General features: G+C 42.4%; 1 pseudogene; it reads right to left on the reverse strand.

The window, feature by feature from the left end:
- The window catches only part of LOC133765224 (large ribosomal subunit protein eL19-like), a 36,348-nt pseudogene extending 25,138 nt beyond the window's left edge, over positions 1-11,210 (reverse strand).
- Positions 11,211-14,133: the final 2,923 nt, after the last annotated feature.

Genomic DNA, 14,133 nt, shown 5'->3' on the forward strand with positions numbered 1-14,133 from the left:
GCAATTCTCCATCATCCTGGCCTTGTAAACCATTTAACAGAAAGCAGATATGCTTATAAGAATGATGTCAGGGTTCCTTAATCAAAATGATTTTCACTTACAGCCCTTCTTGTGCCCAGAATGGATTTCTTGTCATTCTTTGGGTCTGTGCCACGCTGTCACAATGCCCTTGGTGAATGCACACACAGAACTGAACTGAATAACTTTAAGGGCACTGTGACATGAGGGAGAAGCTGAAATTAGCTTACAAGCACTGTGTAGTGATGCTGGTCAAGGACCTTCTTTGTTCCAGAAAATTGCTAGTTTCACATGGGAAAGTCAAACGGAATGATACGTAGAAGGATAAACATCTTACTCATTAAAGTTCATGAGTCTCTTCAGTGTGCTCGATATAATAAGGAACAAAGCCTTGGAGAATACAGCAAATAAACCATGACTGTGTTCAGAGGCCACTGAGAGTGGGAAGTTGGGGTGTAGCTTTCTTTACTGGATGTGGGCAGCTGTTTTCCTCTTGGGTCTCAGTCTTCCCATCTCTCAAGCTTGCTCTCCCATCTGCAAAATGATGCATTTTTTTGTTTAAAGATTTATTTTATTTGTTTGAAAGACAGAGTTACAGAGAGAAGTAGAGCCAGAGAGAGGACTTTCATTCCACTAGTTCACTCCCCAAATGACCACAATGGCCAGAGCTGAGCTGATCTGAAGCCAGTAGCCAGGAGCTTCTTCCTGGTCTTCCACATGGGTGCAGGGGCCCAAGGAGTTGGGCCATCTTCTGCTGCTTTCCCAGGCCATAGCAGAGAGCTGGATCGGAAGAGGAGCAGCCAGGACTCAAACGGGTGCCCATATGGGATGCTGGTGCTGCAAGCTGGGGCTTTAATCCACTGTGCCACAGCGCTGACCCCAAAATGGTGCATCTTAATACCATCATCTACTACAAAATAGAGTCATAGGATTCAAACTGTATACCTAAACGTTTCTCAGTGTATAAATTCAAGTCTGATTGATCTGCCCCTTGCTCCCCACTGGGGGACCTCACCAGTGGTGCACTGTCACCAGTAGCTGTTGCCTGTAGTATTGCCAGACACCTTCCCATGCCATGGAGAACTGGCAGTTCCAACACAGAACATGAGATGCCGTACACTGAGTAATGGCTTCCAAAGATATCCAGAAGTCTTACTTTATATCATGAAAGGGACTTTGCAGAGAGGACCAAGTTAGAGATCTTCAGACAAGGGGACAACACCAGAAGAGTAAGCAGGAACCTAAATCAAATTAGAAATATTCCTCTAAAAGGGAGGCAGAGAAATATTTGATTAGACAGAAGAAGGTAATGTGACAACTTAAGCAAGATGATATGCCATCTTTTTAAAAAAACTGACACATAAAAATCATACATATTTATGGGGTTCCGAGTGATGTTTGGATTCAAATTGATATTGTATTATGTTCAAATCAAGGTGCATATGTATCTCATCAAATGTTCACAATGGTTCTTATGTTTAAAATATTTTAAGCTGGGGCTGGCACCGTGGCACAGTAGGTTAATCCTCCACTTGCAGCACCGGCATCCCACCTGGACACTGGTTCTAGCCTGCCTGCTCCTCTTCCAATCCAGCTCTCTGCGATGGCCTGGGAAAGCAGTAGAAGATGGCCCAAGTCTTTGGGTCCCTGCACCCATGTGGGAGACCAGGAAGAAGCACCTGGCTCCTGGCTTCAGATTGGCACAACTCCGACCATTGCGGCCAGTTAGGGAAGGAAGACCTTTCTCTCTGTCTCTGCCTCTCACTGTCTGTAACTGCCTTTCAAATAAATAAAGAAAATCTTTAAAAAATATATTTTAAGCTGTCAAAAGAACTTTCTTCTATTTTTAAAAAATTATTTATTTATTTGAAATGCAGACTTATGGTGTGTGTATGTGGGGGGGGGAGAGTGGGGAGGAGAGAGAGAAAGAAAGTGGGGGAGGGAGGGAGGGAGATTTATTTTCCATCTGCTGGTTCGGGCCCCAGATGGCCACAAAGGCTTGGAGCTGAGCCTGGCTGAAGCCAGAAGCCTGCAAGGCCATCCACATCTGTGGTAGGGCCCAGATATTTGTGTCATCTTCCACTGCCTTCCAAAGGCAGGAAGCTGGATTGGAAGTCGAGCATCTGAGACTCAAACAGGTACTCATATGGGATGCTAGCATCACAGGAAGTGGCTTAAGCAATTGTGCTGCAATGCCAAGCCCATCTTCTAGATTTTTTGAAATACACAGCACATTATCGTTCTCTATATTCACACTGTTGTCCAATAGAACACCTAAATTATTTCTTATAAGTACCACTTAGTACCCAGTGATCAACTCTTCTACATCCTTCCTCCTTCTACTCTCCCCAGCCTCTGGCAACCACTGTTCAGCTTTCAGGTTCTTTGAGGTCAATGCTTATAGAGTCCACAAAGGAAGGAGATCATGTGGAACTTATCTTTATGTGCTTGGATTATTTCCTTTAACACAATGACCCTTTGGTTCCATTCCTGTTGTCATAAATGATAGCATCACATCTTTTTTTTATGACTGAATAGTATCCCATGTTCTTTTTTGTTTTATATAATTTTAATTGTGATTAAAATGAAAACCTAGTATGTTGGAAGTACAGGACGCATGAGGGTGTAGAGGAAAAACTAATTGGTCTTTGTAGACAAAGGAGTCTTATGAGTTTCATGTGGGCCACAAAGTTGAATAAGTTATCAATTCTTGCCCTTAAAGAAATAGCTAGTAAGAAGGAAGTATTAGGGCTTCATATGAACAGTTACATAATGAAACAAAGAAATAAAAGTGCCTTGAATAAAGATACACCTAAGGTGCTTTTTATGTTAATTTAATTTTTCCTCCTTTAAGATTTTATTTAAGTTACACATTTCATGTATTTCACATATAAAGATTTGGGAACATAGTGTTACTTCCTACGCTACCCTCCCTCCCAAGCATGCTCCAACCCTTCTTCCTCCTCCCTCTCTCATTCCTACTTTCAATTTTTATAAAAATCTATTTTCAGATTACTTAATGATCATAAAGTTAACCCTATACTAAGTAAAAGAGTTCAGCAAATGGTACGAAGGAGAAAACACTGTTCCTCCACAGAAGAGACGAGGGCTGCAAACAATCATCATCTCCAAACGTCCTCTTCACTCCAATACCTTGCATTTTAGGTACTCTACTAGTTACCATGGGTTAGGGAAAACATATGATATCTGTCTTTTGGGGATTGGCTTATTTCACTAAGTATAATAGTTTCTAGCTGTGTCCATTTTGTTGCCAGAGGCAGGATTTCATTTTTTTTAATAGCTGAGTAGTACTTCATAGTGTATATGTTAGGTAGGAAGTCAGATAGGAGCTTATGTGTGTGTGAAAAAGGCCTAAAGAGAAGAAGTCTATGTCCAGCATATGCATCTGCATCTCAAAGTCATCCCGATAACGTTTCAGGGGCAGCCCCGCCTTCCCATCCTGCCCTGCCCCCTCCTACCCCATAACCTGCCAGGTAAGGGTCCCCGCCCCTTCTGCCTGTCAAATCTTCCACAATCTCCCAGATGCAGCCCAGTATCTGCATTTCAAACACCCTGCTCCGGATCCCAATTCTCCAGGGGGTCCTGCTCACCCTTCCTCTAAACTCAGGGTGGCGCCAGCTAGCCTTCCTCCTGTCTATTCCAAAAAGCCCTTTGCTCCAAGAGGAGCAGAGGTGGGGAAGCAAGACCCATCTCCATAAAAACCCCTGGCCTCAACCGAGCTATGCACTCAGCCCTTTGCCTCTATGCTGAGCCGCCCGCCTGGCATGGTCAGGTGTAATCTCTCCACTCAACCATGTAACCTCGCTCCTCCGCACCCCCCCAGTCCCAGTGACTGGGCACTCTCTCTCAGCTACTGTCTGGAGAGGTGCCCATCCATCCGTTTTTACGGATGTCCCTTCCCTAATAAACTTTGCTACTTCTACTTTCCACTACTCTGTCTCATACCTGAATTATTTCTTGCGCAAAGACAAGAACCCTGCCATTCACCTGTAACACTTCCATACAAATTTTAGTATCATTTTTTCTAGGTCTGTAAAGAATGTCATTGGCATTTTGATTGATATCAAATCTGTAAATTGATTTGGGTAGTGTGGACATTTTGATGACATTGATTCTTCCAATCCATGAACATGGAAAATTTTTCCATTTTTTAATGTCTTCTATTTCTTTCCTCACTGTTTTCTAATTTTCATCATAGAGATCTTTGCCATCCTTGGTTTAATTTATTCCAAGGTATTTAATTCTTTTTGGAGCTATTGTGAATGAGACTTATCTTAAAAGTTCTTTCTCAGCCATGGCATTATCTGTGTATACAAAGGCTATTGACTTTTCTGTGTTGATTTTATCTCTTTCCACTTCACCAAACTCTTCTATGAGTTCCAATAGTCTCTTAGTGGAGTTTTTGTATCCCCTATGTATAGAATCACATCATCTGCAAGTAGGGATAGTTTCACTTCCTCCTTTCCAATTTGTTTCCTTTTGATTTCTTTTTCTTGCTTAATGGCTCTGGCTAAAACTTTCAGGACTACATTGAACAACAGTGGTGACAGTGGACATCCTTGTCTCATTCCAGAGTTCAGTGTGAGTGCTTCTAGCTTTTCCCCATTCAATAGGATGCTGGCCGTGTGTTTGTTACATAGATAGCCTTGATTGTGTTGAGGAATGTTCCTTCTATACCCAATTTGCTTAAGGTTTTCATCATGGAAAAATGTTGTATTTTATCAAATGTTTTGTCTACATCCATTGAGATAACCATAAGGTTTTTGTTTTTCAGTTTGTTAATGGGATTTATCACATTTATTGGTTTGTGAATGTTGAAACATCCCTGCATACCAGGGATAAATCTCACTTGGTCCAGGCATTGTTCCCTAATCTGCCATATTGGAATCAACTTCTATTTTCTATACATACCATATTTTCTTTATCCATTCATCAGTTGATGGACATGTGGGTTCTTTCTATTCCTTGGCTAAAATGTGGGGAGTGCAGATTGCTCGCTGACAGAGTGATGTAATTGCCTTTGGCCATATACCAGTACTGGTGGTGTGGTATCATATGGTCGTTCTGTTTTCAGTTTTTTGAGGTTGCTGCTTTCCCTAATGGCTGTACCAATTTATATTCACAACCAAAGTATGGAAGAGTTCCCTTTCCTCCTTGTGCGGTTTTTCAGATGAGACAGGACACGAGAGCATCCATTCTAAGAGCATGCCACTGGATAGCTATGCGCTCTCACTTTTATTTAAAGGGTACCAGTAAGTCTACAAGCCAGCAGGCACGTAAGCAAGGTTATACATCAACTTAAGAATTTGGGAAAAGGAATTCAGTCTGGTGGTCTAAGCTAGGGATTAGAGTTGCATTGCAAATCCCAGTTAGATGCTGCTGCAAATTTACAAATTCCCAAAAACACTCCAGGTACCAATTCATGTCCATTAGCCCCCTGCTGCTCCCGCTGCCACATTCCCTTGGGGCGGGCTTGCCCATCCCCTGGCCTGTTTTGGTATGAGCAGAAACTGCTGCAGTGCCTCTAATTTCAGGGGTGTGTGCCCGCAGAGAAGCACTTACGCAGCATTCTCTACACTCCTTACTAACAATTGTTATCTTTTTTTGTACTAGACATAACTGGAGCACAGTGACACTTCACTGTGGGTTTGATTTGCATCTCCCTTACGATCGTGATGCTGAGCATTATCCTATCCTGCTGGTCATCTGTCTGTCTTCTGTGGAGAAATGTCTCTGTGATTTTCGTTCTCCTCTTTAATCAAATTGTTATTCCTTGTCTATTTTGGTTATTAATCCTTTGTTGGGGGGAGGCATGCGAATATTTTCTCCCACCCTTTAAATTGTTTCTTCATTCTGTTGACTGTTGGCTTTGCTGTGCAGAAGCTTTTCAGTTTGATGTCATCCCATGTGTCTATTTTTGCTTTTGTTTTCTGTGCTTTTGGGGTCTTATCCAAAAAAAAAAAAAACTTGCTCGTTCAATGTTCTGACATTTTCCTTGATCCTTTATTCTAGTAGTTTCATAGGTTTTGGTCTAATATTTAATTTTTAATTAATTCTTTTTTATAATTTTTAAAATTTATATAAAGGTAACAAATTTTACATGTTTCAAGCATGCAGTTTTAAAAATGTAATGATACTTCCCAACCTACCCCTCCTCCCTCCTTCATTTCTACCTTCCTACTACTTACTTTCTTATTTCCCTTTTAATTTTTTAAAAAAGATTGTGCTTATTTATTTGAGAGGTGGAGTTATAGACAGGGAGAGGGAGAGACAGAGAAAAATGTCTTCCATCTGCTGGTTCACTCCCTAAATGGCCGCAATGGCCGGATCTGGGCTGATCTGAAGCCAGGAGCCAGGAGCCTCCTCTGGGTCTCCCACATAGGTTCAGGGGCCCAAAGACTGGGGCCATTTTCCCACTGCTTTCCCAGGCCATAACAGAGAGCTGGATCAGAAGAGGAGCAGCTGGGACTAGAAGCATGACCCGTATGGGTTGCCAGTGCTGCAGGTGGACGATTAACCTTTTGTACCACAGCGCTGACCCCTCTTTTTAATTTTTTAAAAGATGTATTTATTTATTTGAAAGTCAGAGTTATACACACAGAGAGAGAGAGAGGAGAGGCAGAGAGAGAGAGAGAGAGAGAGAGAGAGAGGTCTTCTGTCTGATGGTTCACTCTCCAGATGGCCGCAATGGCCAGAGCTGTGCCCATCTGAAGCCAGGAGCCAGGAGCCTCCTCCAGGCGGGTGCAGGGCCCAAGGACTTGGGCCATCCTCCACTGCTTTCCTAGGCCATAGCAGAGAGCTGGACTGGAAGAGGAGCAGCCAGGACTAGAACCGGCGCCCATACGGGATGCCAGCACTTCAGGCCAGGGCATTAACCCACTGCACCACAGCGCTGGCCCCCCTCTTTTTAATTTTTACAATGAAATATTTTCAATTTACTTTATAACCACAAGTTCAATCCTTTTTATAATAACAGAATTGAACAAGTAGTAAGTAGAAAACCATTGTTCCTGAAGAATATAGACCAGGGCTTTACAATAGTGAAATCTCAAAATGTCAATTTTGCTCATATACATTACTTTTTTTTAACTCTGTATATTAGTTAACACAAATCAGATAAAACATATGATATATTTCTTTTGGGGACTAACTTTTTACATTAAGAATAATGGTCTGCAATTTCATCCATTTTGCTTTTGAGAAACAAGATTTCATTATTTTTTATGGCTGTGTAGTATTCCATTGTGTATATAAACCACATTTCCTTCCTTCCTTCCCTCCCTCCCTCCCTCCCTCCTTTCTTTCCTTCCTTCCTTCCTTCCTTCCTTCCTTCCTTCCTTCCTTCCTTCCTTTCTTTCTTTCTTTCTTTCTTTCTTCTTTCTTTTTAATTTATTTTTAAGGAATACAAATTTCATAAGTACAACTTTAGGAATATAGTGATTCTTCCTACCATACCCACCCTCCCACACACCCTCCCACCTCTCCTCCTCTTCCCTCACCCCTTGCCAGCCTCATTATCCATTAAGATTCATTTTCAATTAACTTTGAACACAGAAGACCAACTCTATCCTAAGTAAAAATTTCAACAATTTGCACACACACACACACAAACTGTTTGAGAACTGGTTTTAACTCTCAGTACAACTCATTGGGGACAGAGGTCCTGAATGGGGAGTTAGTGCACAGTGAGTCATGTTGTTAATTTAACAATTAGCACTCTTACGTATGATGTCAGTGACCATCTGAGGCTCTTGAACGAAACCACAATTTCTTTATCCAGTCATCAGTTGATGGACATCTGGGTTGATTCCAATCTTAGCTATTAGGGTTGAGCTGCCATAACATGGGGTTACAGATAACTCTTTCATATGCTGATTTCATTAACATTGACTCAATTCCTAGGACTAGGATGGCTGGGTCAAATGGTAGATCTATTTTCAGATTTCTATAGAATCTTCATACTGTCTTCCATAATGGTTGTGCTAATTTACATTCCCACCAACAATCTATTAGGGTACTTTTTCGTCACATCCTTGTTGGCATTTGTTAATTTTTTTGTTATAAAACTAAGTTTATTCTGCAATACTTTATCATAATGAATCACATTTCTTTGGTAAAAATAAACTTTATAAACATTTTAATAATCAGAGATTAGATACAAAAACTAAACATTTGTAAGCTGTTTTAATATAAGCAAAAAGACTGGCAAACTAAGAAGTGGTTCATCTACCGGCAGTTATTCAAACTCAGGGTAATTTTTATGCTACAGCAGAAAAGAGGGTAAGGAAACAGCTCAATAAGAATTTCTTGAATCAGAAAGCATTCTTACACTTTTATTTAAAAATAAGTAATTATAGTGGATTGTCAATTACACATTTTTATACACTATATGATGGCAACATAATACTTTAAAATTAAGCACTTAGTTTAGTGAGAAATATACAACAATTTTAAAAACAAGTTTGACAATGGCACTGGCAGTTAAATGCAAAGAATGTGCTTGTAGAAAAAATGGCAGGTACTACATTAAAATACTGTACTTTGCCTTTCAATAAATATTGTGACTACATCATTAATATATTGAAGTAAACTTTAAATCAAAGCTTACGCATTTCAAAGAAAACACTACAAAAATATGTAAACCAGAAAGCCTCAAAGTTTCTTAAGTAAATGTTATAGTCTTCATAAAGGGGTGCTGAAGTTTCTGTAGTATTTAAAGCAATAGTTTTTACAGCTTTGTGATGTATTCACATTTGTTTCTTAAATTATTGGGAAAGGCCTCCTGGTCTACTGATATATATATATATGTGTATATATATATATATATATATATATATATACACACACACACATATATATATATATACCCCCTCAACACTTCACTAGCTTTGAATTTGTTCTAATGAATATTTAATTGACCATTTAGTAAGAAACCATTACATAATTCCTTAGAAAGCAAAAAAAAGGAGAAAAGTTTATAGATATACTAAATTTTACCATAAACAAAGGAATCTAAGTCAAGAGGAGTCATTCTGGCTATGAGGACAGGAAAGACTCAAAAGTGGAAAAAGGGAGGTGCTACACCAAGTTAGCTTCCTACAAATAAAAGTAATGTTTTCTTTCTCTGAATTGAAAAAAGTAAAATATTAACTATAAGCAATATATTGCATAAATTTCAAAAGTATGTATTCAAGAAACACTGATTCTATATAGGATGTGAAAGATGAAGATTAATTGTGCTGAGATAAAACTTTTGCTAGAGTTATAAACTGGAATCAGTTGAACAAAGTTAATAATATTTTGAGGCAAATTATGTTAGCTTAAAAATCACAGTTTAAAAATATGTCTAAAAATATTTAACCTCTCTGAGGTTTCCAAGTTGTTTATATTATAGCATTTGTTAATTTTTGGATAATAGCCATTCTAACTGGGGTAAGGTGAAACCTCATTGTGGTTTTTAATTGCATTTCCTGGATGGCTAGTGATCCTGAAAATCTTTTCATGTATTTCATCCTTTGAAAAATACATGTTCATATCCTTAGTGCATTTCTTAACTGTGTTGCTTATTTTGTTGTTGTTGAGTTTCTTGACCTCCTTATATATCCAGGATGCTAACCCTTCATCAGATGAGTAGTTTGCAAATTCTTTCTCCTATTCCATCAGTCAGCTCTTCACTTTGTTGTCCAGAAACTTCTTAGCTCCATGTAAAACCATTTGTCTATTTTTGCCATTATTGCCTGTGCTTCTGGGGTCTTATCCAAGAAGTCTGCCTGTGCCAGTGTCTTGCAGTGTTCCCTCTAAGTTTTCCTCCAGTAATCTGATGGTTTCAGGTCTTAGATTTAGATCCTTGTTCCGTTCCTCTGTGGACAGAGTCTTGGTGATCTCCTTCCTGGCCTGAGGGTGCTCTTCACGGCACTCGCAGGCTTCCTTGGTCTTAGACCCACAGGTCTCAGCCTGGTCAGCCAGGAGCTGCTTTGTGAGCCTTGTGAACTCTCAGCTTGTGGATGTGTTCCATGAGAGCCTGCTTGTTCTTGAACCCGTTTCCCTTCACTTTAGGGCTAGGCTGTGATACAGATGACCATCAATCTTCTTAGATTCCCAGTATCTCTGAGCAGCCGGAGAAAAATCTGCTGCTCTGGCATCCGCGCATTGGCTGGACCTAGGCTTACTTGTGCCTATGTGCCTGCCCCTCCCGCATGCCAAGGTGGCTTTCTGGCACAGAGCCAGGGAATGGACAGCCACGGGTGTGCAGATGATCAGCCCATCTTTGATCAGCTTCTGATCTGCTGACTGTAGTTGGCAATGGTGATTTCGTTGGTCTCATTGGGGTCCAACCAGATCTTCTTCTTGCACGGTGGGGGACATTGGAGGCAAGCCTCTTCTGAAGCCTGAGCACACCCTGGGCTCAGCTGAGCAGGACTCCCTCAGTGTGGGATTTTGCGAGTGTCATGAAGGCCTGCGTGTAAGGAATTTCTGACCATCTTTGCTACCTCCTACAGGTCGAGTTGGAAGATAATGCGAAAGTTGAGTCTGATTTGGTGGTCAGGTTTTTCTATTCTCTGTGCTGTAGCCAGACAGTGTTGCAAAAGAGAAAAGAAGCTTCTTCGTGCTTATGACATCTAGCTTCAGAGTTTCCCTATTCAGAGTAGGCACACTGGGGGGAGTCCAAGGGAAAGACATAGAGTTACCCCTAGCTGAGAAAGTCCCTTTGTGAAGAAAAAAAGGAAGACACAGCTCTGTGAGAGTCCTGTCATGCAAAACCCTGAGTGTTTCTGTGCCTGATCAGGTGTTTGTTTCAAACCTTGGGGCTTCTGTGAGGAGTGTGAGGGGGTTGGTCCTGAGAGGCTTTTAGCATTGGTTTTAATGCTTTGGCAATGTGACAGCCTGCTTAGCACTCTATGTTTAGCTCATTGTAGCCCAATTTATCTCTTCCTAAAGGTTACCACTCAAGTTAAATCAGAGAGAGAGAGAGAGACAGAGACAGGGAGATACAGAGACAGAGACAGAGACAAACAGACACACACACACACACAGAGAGAGATTACACAAGGACAGCGACAGAACAAGAATACAGTAAAGGAAAGGGCCTGGAAAACAAGGTAGAAGAACTCTTCTGGAGAGGGAGAAGCCACATCTGAGTCTCTGAATACCTGGGCTGGAATCAGAACCATGGTGCCTGGTCCTGTCCCTGTCATCTGGAAGCCAGACCTGAAAATCAGATGCCTAGACTTGTCTCCGGAAGCCAGATCCTGCCTTTCCCTGCTCCCTGGCCTCTGGAAGCTGGAATGGGAAACCTAGCCCCTTGTTCTGCTTCCAGAGCTGGCCCTGGGGGTCAGCTGTGGAACTTCCAGATGCCTGCAGTGGCCCAGCCCTTTCTGGAGGAGATGCCAGGGCCCTGAAGCTGAGAAAAGGGAAGGATGGCCGTAGACTCATTGTGGGGTCACAGGCTCACTTGGGAGCTTGGACATGGTATGGGGGTAGTGGTGGCAGCTCTGGAGACAAGCAGGACCACCTTTCGGGGAAACCTTTGTGTGTTTCATTAGGTCTGGCATGTAGGGATGGGAGCCCTGGTGCTAGAGAAGTGAGGCACCCCAGGGGTGCTTGGCTGCTTGCACATCCACCTCCTTCTTCCCTGGGGCATGCCTCCTGCCTCCTTTCCTGGGCATGCTCAGCAGAGGCAGCTGAGCTCCCATGGTGCCTTGGCCACTTAGGCGCTGACTTAGAACCAGGGCAGAATGAGGAAGTGCAAATGTTGAAAACAGCATTTCAAAGGCCCATGGAAGCAGCAGTAGGAGAAAAGAGAAGGAAAAAAAAATAAATGGGCCAGGGGTTGGGAGGAATAAAAGCCTTTCTGTGCAGAGAGAGGATGTGGAATAAACTCGCCAGCTGACTTCTAGGTGAGTTCTTGCTCCCTCCCTCTGGGCTGTCCCATCACTTAGGCTGCAGGCAATGCAATGTCCCAGTTTCTCTACCATAGAGTTGCAGGAGGGGCCTTACTTCAGTTCCTGATAGGAGCCTTACTTCCATCTGAAGACCCATCAGCATGGCCACTACTGTCCACATTCCCAACATCATTCTCACCAGCTGGGCCTGTTCCACGTGTGAAAGAGTTCACGGAGGAGACATAAGAGGGGGTGGGGAAGCAGGATTTATTTATCTATTTATTTATTAAAGATTTATTTATTCATTTGAAAGTCAGGGTTACAGAGAGAGAAGAGAGAGAGAGAGAAAGACAGAGAGAGAGAGAGAGAGAGAGAGAGAGAGAGAGAGAATCTTCCATCCACTGGTTCACCCCCTCCTCACCCCCAGTTGCGGTAATGGCTGGGTCTGGGCCTGGTCTAACCCAGGAGTCCAGAGCTTTTTTCAGGTCTCCCACGCGGGTGCAGGGGTCCCAGGATTTGGGCCTTCCTCTGTTGCTTTCCCATGTACATTAGCAGGGAGTTGGAGTAGAAGAGGAGCAGACGGGACTTGAACTGGCTCCCATATGGGATGCAGGCACTGTAATCAGTGGCTTAACCCACTGTGACACAGCGCCAACCCCAGCTGCATTCATTAAAAAGGATAGTACACACTCAGGTCTGAATGGGGGAAACCTGTCTCCATGAACAAGGAAGGAATGCGGCTGCCCCCACAAGTTGTGGTTGGCTGCACAGGGTGGTCACTGGTGCCTTAGTGGAATATTCAGTGGAGTTTGACTACCACTCATTTCTGTGTCCCTTTCTTTGGGAAACTCAGAGGTGTCATAATGTCTCCACGTGGGACTACAACATCATGGTGTCTTGTGCCTGATGGGAAGCGAGCCTCAGGTATGTGGTGGGGAATGGTGTGCCGAGCTTGCAGCCATGGTGGATCGACACAGGAAGGGGTGGGGTTTGTGTGCTGCAGGGGCCCAGCACAGAGGCTGCCGGCATTCTGCTCCTCCTCACTCCCTATAGGAATCACCATAATGCTCTTTTACACCATTCCAAACTATCTAGCACGCTCCTCCAAACTCTCCCAACCTTTTTCAGAAAACTGATTCCAAAACTACCTCCACATCTTCAGGTATAGTTAATATAATGTCTCCACTCTTGGTACAAAGTTTCCATACCCCCCCCCCCCACCTTTTTCTTTTTCTTTTTTAAATTTTTATTTAGTAAATATAATTTTCCAAAGTACACTTTATGGATTACAATGGCTTTCCCTCCCCATAACTTCCTTCCCACCCGCACCCCTCCCATCTCCCACTCCCTCTCCCATTCCATTCACATCAAGATTCATTTTCAATTATCTTTATATACAGAAGATCAATTTAGTATATATTAAGTAAAGATTTCATCAGTTTGTACCCACACAGAAACACAAAGTATAAAAATACTGTTTCAGTACTAGTTATAGCATCACTTCACATTAGACAACACATTAAGGACAGATCCCACATGGGGTGTAAGTACACAGTGACTCCTATTGCTGACTTAACAATTTGACACTCCTGTTCATGGCGTCAGTAATCTCCCTAGGCTCTAGTCATGAGTTGTCAGGGCGATGGAAGCCTTTAGAGTTCGCTGACTTTGATCTTATTCCGATAGGGTCATAGTCAAAGTGGAAGTTCTCTCCTCCCTTCGGAGAAAGGTACCTCCTTCTTTGATGGCCCCATTCTTTCCACTGGGATCTCACTCACAGAGATCTTTCATTTAGGTCTTTTTTTTTTTCCATGGTATCTTGGCTTTCCATGGCTACAATACTCTCATGGGCTCTTCAGCCAGATCCAAATGCCTTAAGGGCTGATTCTGAGGCCAGTGTGCTGTTTAGGACATCTACCATTCTATGAGTCTTCTGTGTATCCCGCTTCCCATGTTGGATCCTTATCTCCCTTTTTTGATTCTATCAGTTAGTATTAGCAGACACTAGACTTGTTTGTGTGATCCCTTTGACTCTTAGACCTATCAGTGTGATCAATTGTGAACTGAAATTGATCACTTGGACTAGTGAGATCGCATTGGTACATGCCACCTTGATGGGATTGTATTGGAATCCCCTGGCACATTTCTAACTCCACCATTTGGGGCAAGTCCGATTGAGCATGTCCCAAATTGTACATCTCCTCCCTCTCTT

This window comes from Lepus europaeus, chromosome 8 (genome assembly GCF_033115175.1).
Source record: "Lepus europaeus isolate LE1 chromosome 8, mLepTim1.pri, whole genome shotgun sequence".
In the NCBI taxonomy this organism is placed as follows: Eukaryota; Metazoa; Chordata; class Mammalia; order Lagomorpha; family Leporidae; genus Lepus; species Lepus europaeus.